The sequence below is a fragment of the Pteropus alecto genome, unplaced genomic scaffold, assembly GCF_000325575.1.
Source record: "Pteropus alecto unplaced genomic scaffold, ASM32557v1 scaffold50, whole genome shotgun sequence".
Classification (NCBI taxonomy): Eukaryota; Metazoa; Chordata; class Mammalia; order Chiroptera; family Pteropodidae; genus Pteropus; species Pteropus alecto.
Window position 1 is genome coordinate 1589365 of NW_006431918.1, and position 6763 is coordinate 1596127.

A 6763-nucleotide genomic window follows, 5' to 3' on the forward strand; every position below is an offset into this window, starting at 1 on the left:
TCTCTTCCAGAACCTCTAGCCCAGGCTGCCTCTTCTTCCCTCTCTCCTGCCAGCCTTCTTGGGTCCTGGATGTTTTCTTTGCTTCCTTAGGTGGCTCTGTGCCTTTTTCTATCAAGTTACCTCACTTCACTTCTCCCAATTCTCCTTTCTACCCATTTTCCTGACCAACGCACCAATGGCCATAGGAACAGAGCAACGGAGCACACTCGTCCTTAACATGCGGGGAGAGAAATGGTTGTAAATTCTTATACATTAACACTTTTTCATCCCTGCCACGTGAAAAATCAAGTCCAATTGATCTTCAACTGGTAGTACTTGGTTGGGTTGCCCCATTGTGGAATTCCTAAAGGACTAGAAATAATGCAATATTACTTAAAGGATCCCTAAATCGGATGCTTCCCTATTTCACATAGGCTGCTCCTGCCTCTCAGACATGGAAAATCCCCGGCCTCTCCCCTTGGCAGCAGTGTTCCCAGGATGCCGTAGTGGGTGCACTCCCAGCTACCTAACTGCAGCTGGCTGGATTCCTATCTCACGAGGTTATGGTCAATCTTAAATAAATCACAAGGAACAATAAATCTTTCAGGAATCTTCACTTCATGTGCAATAGATCTGCATCCTTGTTTGACATGAGTAAGAATTCATTGCCAAAGCAGCACCCAGCGGGCTCAGAGCATTCAGTACAGGTTCTGGCCTGGGAAGGACTCTTCCCTCTCCCTCTATCCTAGAGTTCCGGCCTTGGACCATGTGATGGAAACTTTCCCCCTTTCGAAAGTATTGGGAAGTAGCTGCCGCCCCTCTCTTACCCTGTCGCCTCTTCCCGCAGGGCCAAGCAATACCATATCTGCTTCGGGAAGCTGGAAGGACTAAGCATGAGGAACTCAGCCCTCTCTCCCTTCCTTTTTAGAACTTCCTGTCTGAAGATGGGTGTGCTGTGCTCACCTCCTGCCTCTTGGGTGGCAATCATGAAGGGGCTGGAGCCTGCCTGCTGGGAGGGCTAGGTCTAAAGACCTAGCTCTTACTTTGTTCCCATGGAGGGACACAGTAGATGAGGGTGACGCAGCTGTTTTGCTATGTATGTACAGCATTCATATGTGTGTACATGTACATATGTCTGCAGAGCCAACTTCCCTTAGGTGAGGTGTACAGTTTTAGACTTGAGGGTAAGCATGAGGGCGTCTGACTGTGGCCACAATGCAGCCTTACTCTTCAATATAGCTTTATCACTAATAAAACATATTTTAAAAGCATCGTTTGTCTGATTTTTGCCATTGTTTCCCAGTAGCACTTGTAAAACTACATCTGCATTCAATTCAATTAAACTAATATTCAACTACCTACTCTATAAATGCCCCGAGGGGAAGAACAAGTTAACTCATTCCCATATAATAAGTGAACGAATCTATATCATGCAATTAACATCTCCCAACTACCTACCACGAGCAAGTCTAAAGCCAAGAGAAATAGGAGGGCCACCCTAGATAAGTTCTTAGGATGATGTCCAGGGTGAGGATGGAGATCTCGAGCTCCACGATCCAATTTACAGTGGATTTTGTCTCAATGTTGGACGCACTATGCAACTTCCTCTCTCCTCCGGGTAGACCAGGGCATGTGTTGGTAGCAGCTCTGTGGTGTGGGTAAGGGGTGGCTCAGGGTCAGCGCATGAGTTCATCCTTTCTCCACCTCAACCGAAAGATGGTGGGTGGGTCACTAACAGTCTTTTTCTCTTAGATTCCTCATCTAGGAAATTGAGACAATATCCATATCACTGTGGGAATGAGGGAATTGTGTAAAGATCTTAGAACAATCTCTGGCAGGTAGTAAGTCCTCAATAAATGTTAGTGGTCATCATCGATAGTAATAAAATATTTTTCTGTCACCAAAAATAGCCCATGAGGATGCATCTTTAGAACGTGTCAATGAGAAAATATGCTTTGCTTTTAAAATAATTTTGTTTGGCAAACATTTTAGGAGGAACGCTTTATGTGAGAAAAAGCTATATAGCTTTCTAGCAAATATGAATTGGAATTTACTTGCTAAAAAATAGAAATGCCATTTTTATTGCTTTCCACACCCACGCCATCTGAAGGAACATTTCTTAACTGCTTCTGCCCAAAGACACATGTCAGACTTAAGATCTAGTGACAAGTGCCTCCTGAAAGTCTTGACATGGGCCCCTGCATGGGGCATTTCTAATTTTGAAATGAGCTACGTGGTTCAAAAGCTCCATGCTTTCCAACAAGTAGATGATTGATGAGACTTTCTCGTTCACTGATCAAGCTTGGTAGAAAGGAAAAACAGGAACTAAAAATACCGTTTGTGCTTGAACTAGGGGCACGGCGAGTGAAGGGAAACCCAGATTTGCATATGTGATTGCATAAATACACATTTAATTGGTCTTTTGAAGTCAAATTATCCTTAAATCTAGGGATTTTTGTTGTCTTATCTCATACACATGCAGTTGTTACTACAGAGAGCAGAATGCTTCTTTGCTGATTTTTTTTTTTTTTTTTAATCTCAAAATACCGGTCATTACACCATCTAGGAATTTGGCAGCCTCTAGAACTAGCAAGAAAGAAACTCATTTGAAGGTCACGTCGGCCTTCACATGAATTTTCTGCAAAACCGAGATGACATTTTATATGTTAACTAAGTAAGGGTGACATAATAAATGACGGTCATTTAGGTTCTGTCTCTGTCCTCCAGCTGGAATATCAGGTGAAGGGCTCCTTAGAGTACCTCTCGCTAAGTCAGTCCTCCATCTTTTCATGTCAAGGGATCCTCATGTCATCGGCTGCATTTGTCCTCAATTGTTGCATTTCTACGTGAACAAATAAACTAACGGTCACTAACCCGAAGTTTATCCTGTAAGCAAAAAGTTATCAAACTGGAAATGTGGATTTTAAACTTAGCATATGAGCTGGTGTGGAGAGTAACAAGAACAGAAAATTCATCTCTTTTATTGCAAATCTTCCATCTGTATCTGAGAGAGAGGAGTCTCAGACTCAAGGATCTAAGCTAGTATCCTGGGGGGAAGCCATTAAGTTCAAGGCCATTAAATTCAAGGAAAGCCAAGGATAAAGGCAGTAAGTCATCATTTCATGAGAGAATTGGGTCCCATTCTTTCCGTGCGTTTGGGATTCCAGTGCTTCCCATGAGTGAGAACTCAGCCCATAACGGGAGCCATATATGACACTGGGGAACAAAATATCGACAGCGACCCTCTCTCTTGCGTATGAATCTCAAGGAGACAGGCAGCTAAGAGCAGCAGATGTAGAAGGTGACAGAGAAGCTGGTCAGGTGTTTGGTAGAAGAGACACTAGTCTCAGGAGCAATGAGAAGTTGGTCTTGGAGAGCAGCGAGATGACCAGGGCTGCATAGCCATGAATGTCCCTCCAGTTCTCCAGGCTCTGTGGCTGCTGAGATGGTTCCCCACCATTGCCATTTCCCCCCGCTTTTGTCTATTCTTACGATAACTCCCTAGTGCCAAATGGGTCTGAGTCCCTCAAACCCAAGAGAATCAAACACTGGATCACACTTTCCCTGAAGAATCTGAGGGCGAGGTGACCACTCCGTGTTCCCATAATATCTGGGGACTCCTGAAAAAAGAACCTAAAAAATCTCCTGAAAAGAATGTGATATTCTCTCTTTCTCAGTGAGTGAAATAATCAAAATGCAAACCCCTATCCTTCTCTTGGATGTCAACAGACATTCCTTTTCTAGGGGGAAGTTACCTTGGAGTATTGGTACACAGTAGTAGACTGCAGCTTAAACATGTAAAAGGGAAGAAGAGCGTGGCTATGAATATCTAGCACTGACTGAGCAGTGCCGCTGGCTCTGTACCGTGTTACCTAATCTAGTCCTCACAATAACCCTCTGATATCGGTGTTGTCTTATCCTCCCCTTCCCATTTTTTTTTTAAGTTTTAGTGACTAACCAGAAGTCACACAACTAGAAAGTGGGCTTCGAACTCAGTTTTAACTCTAGAGCTTGAGCTCTTAACCAGTGTGCTGTAATAGGAGCAAATTCTTTAAAAAGACATTTCGCCCAGTCTCTAGATGGGACACTGTCTGTCCCTAGTAATGTCTTCCACTAGCAGGTCCAGAAGCAGCCCACGACCAGCCTCTAGGCCCTCTCAGTGACACTCACACAATCTGGTGGGACCAGGGTGTTTCCTGAGCTCCAGTAAATCACCAGGGATAATCTTCATCTCTGAGCTCTTTGAACTTCAACCTAGACTTTTACAGGTCTCTACCTGGCTCTTGCTTTTTGCTTTAATTTCTAAGAGAGTCCTGGCTTCTGGCCTTACTTCCTCCAGGGATGAGAAGAAATGCTATAATATGATTTTCTTAGATAAGAGAAATAGGAGTGGTGTAACATGCACAGCAGCCTTAAGAGATCAGGTTGCTGTGACCTTCGGGGTGGTGAGAAATGTACAGAAACCAGAATGCGAGTTCCACGAGCAGGTTTCGGACTGTGTTTCTCCACAATGGCGTCTGGCGGATGCTCTGGAAAACGCAATGCGAAATGTGTTATCCTCACAATGCTTATTCTCAGTCGGTTGCGGTCTCGGGGGCAGAAACACCAGCAAAATCCGCACCTCTCTGCTCTGCAATGTCAGGGGCCTCTCATCGATACACTGGCACCCGGCCCCAGTCAAGAGAACTGAATGGGAGAATTGCGGTAATTCTCTCAATTGTTCACTTTGGGGACATTTTCATTCTGATGCTTATGTGTGTTTCACAAGATCCTTCTCACACCCTCAGTGGGAGGTGGGGTCAGGAGGAGGACAGCTTCCCAAGTCAATTAACACTTCCCGAGGAGGAAACCCAGGGACCCAGCTACAGATTCACAAATACACTTGTTCTTTAGTTGTTTGCAATGCATATATATATATATGTATGTGTATGTATGTATGTGTGTGGCAAATACACTTGTTCTTTAGTTGTTTGTAATGCATATGTGTGTGTGTGTGTGTGTGTGTGTATGTATATATATACATATATATGTATATATACACATATATATATATGGCACTATATGTTTTCACAGAACTGTGTTTGCTTTTACAAGCATCTTTGCAAGAACATACCTTCTGCTTAAAAGAGTCAAACTATGCCTTTGTTTCAGCGTCCTCATTGAAACAACTAACACAGAGACCAGGAGAGAACACGGGTTGTGAGGGAAGGGGTGGGCAAAGGGAGCTTGTTCTGGGGAGGCACAGTTTCCAGAATCACCTGGATAATTCATTCAAAGTGCCTTTCCCCTGCTGTCTCCACCACCCTGCCCCCCAAGGAGGAATCATTACAATTGAGAGCATATTCTCAGATGCATTGGAGTGGAAAAAAAATCTTGAATCGCTAGAATCCAAAACATTTGCAAGCAAAACAGAATGATAACTAGGGCGCTGGGAGTGGTGTCCCTCAGCAGCAGGCATGGTTCTCAGACCACACATTCAGGTGTGCAAGCAACATTCGATCTCTGTTTTCTAGAAAACTAGTACGGTGGACTTTGTGCCCCACTCTTCCCAGGCTTGTGAGAAAATATAATCTCCTCATTCATTCCTGGGGGATTCCCTTTCTCCCTAAAGGTCACGTCAGGTGTCCAGTGTATTTTGCCGTGTGAAGGCTATCTGTGGAGGTGGAGAGCTCTGGCACTTGTCATCTGTCCCACGGGTTTCTGCTAAGATTTCCATTGTCTTTGGTCCTAAGGGCTTTTCAGGACTGGTGGCACTTTCTGCTTCCAAGCCACACCTCAGATGGGAACCTGCTCTGAGGCGGCTTAGGGGTTCTGTCTGCCTGGATGCGCGTGCTGGATGCGCGTTCCCCGATGCGCGTCCCTGATGCACGTGCCGGATGCGTGCGCCGCAGCACTTCCCACTGCGGTTCCCGCCGCCTCCTTTCTGCTCCTTTCTGCTCCTTCCCGAAGCGTCCCTTAAAACTTTGGTCCTGGCGTAGAATTAGTCTGGGAAAGGCTCTTCTTATGTCTGTTACCCTCTTTGCTTCTTCCTATAAACCCTTACGCTCTTCTTTCTCTGAAAACCTTCTAAGTTCTATGGGCGCAGGCTTCTGGAAACAAAACCCAGAAATCCTTGGAAGTTACTTCTTCCTGCCCTACCACAAACCTCCCCTGAAGCGATGAAACACAGAATCGGCTCCAAATTTGAGTAAGAGAAACATACAGAAAAGAAACTATATATACTGACCCCAAACATTATGCCATCACACTTTTATGCCCTCTTCATTGGCAACTGCCAGTTTTAGTCTCCAAATACACTCCGATGTTTTTGGACTGTTGCAAAAAAACCCTCCAAAACTTTCCAGATCAAGTTAATGCTGACGAAATTTAAATTTTAAAACATAAACAAGGTTTTGGTTAAAGGTCAGGGAATTAAGCGCTTATCAAAGCATCGTTCCCACCCTTACAATAGGATAAACTTAAAATTAACTTTTCTTGAACTTCCCAGAGAACTAATATCGCAGGCAAACAACTAACTTAAAACTAAAAGAAAGACAAAGGCCTGCAGGGAGAAACGGGATTCAAGCCTTTGCTGCCCTGAGACAGATGCTGCCGAATCCCCATAAAAGCTGGTAAGGAGATTAGACTAAAAATGTTTAAAGTATTGTTAAAGGCCAAGTGTGCGCTGGCGTGAGAGTGTGAAGTCCCAGGGGGCTGCAGACACAGGAGGGTTCACACCTTCTTGTGGGTTTTTCCTGTAAGCACACCAGGTGCTCACAGGGAAGATCAGGGAGAGAATCCCAAG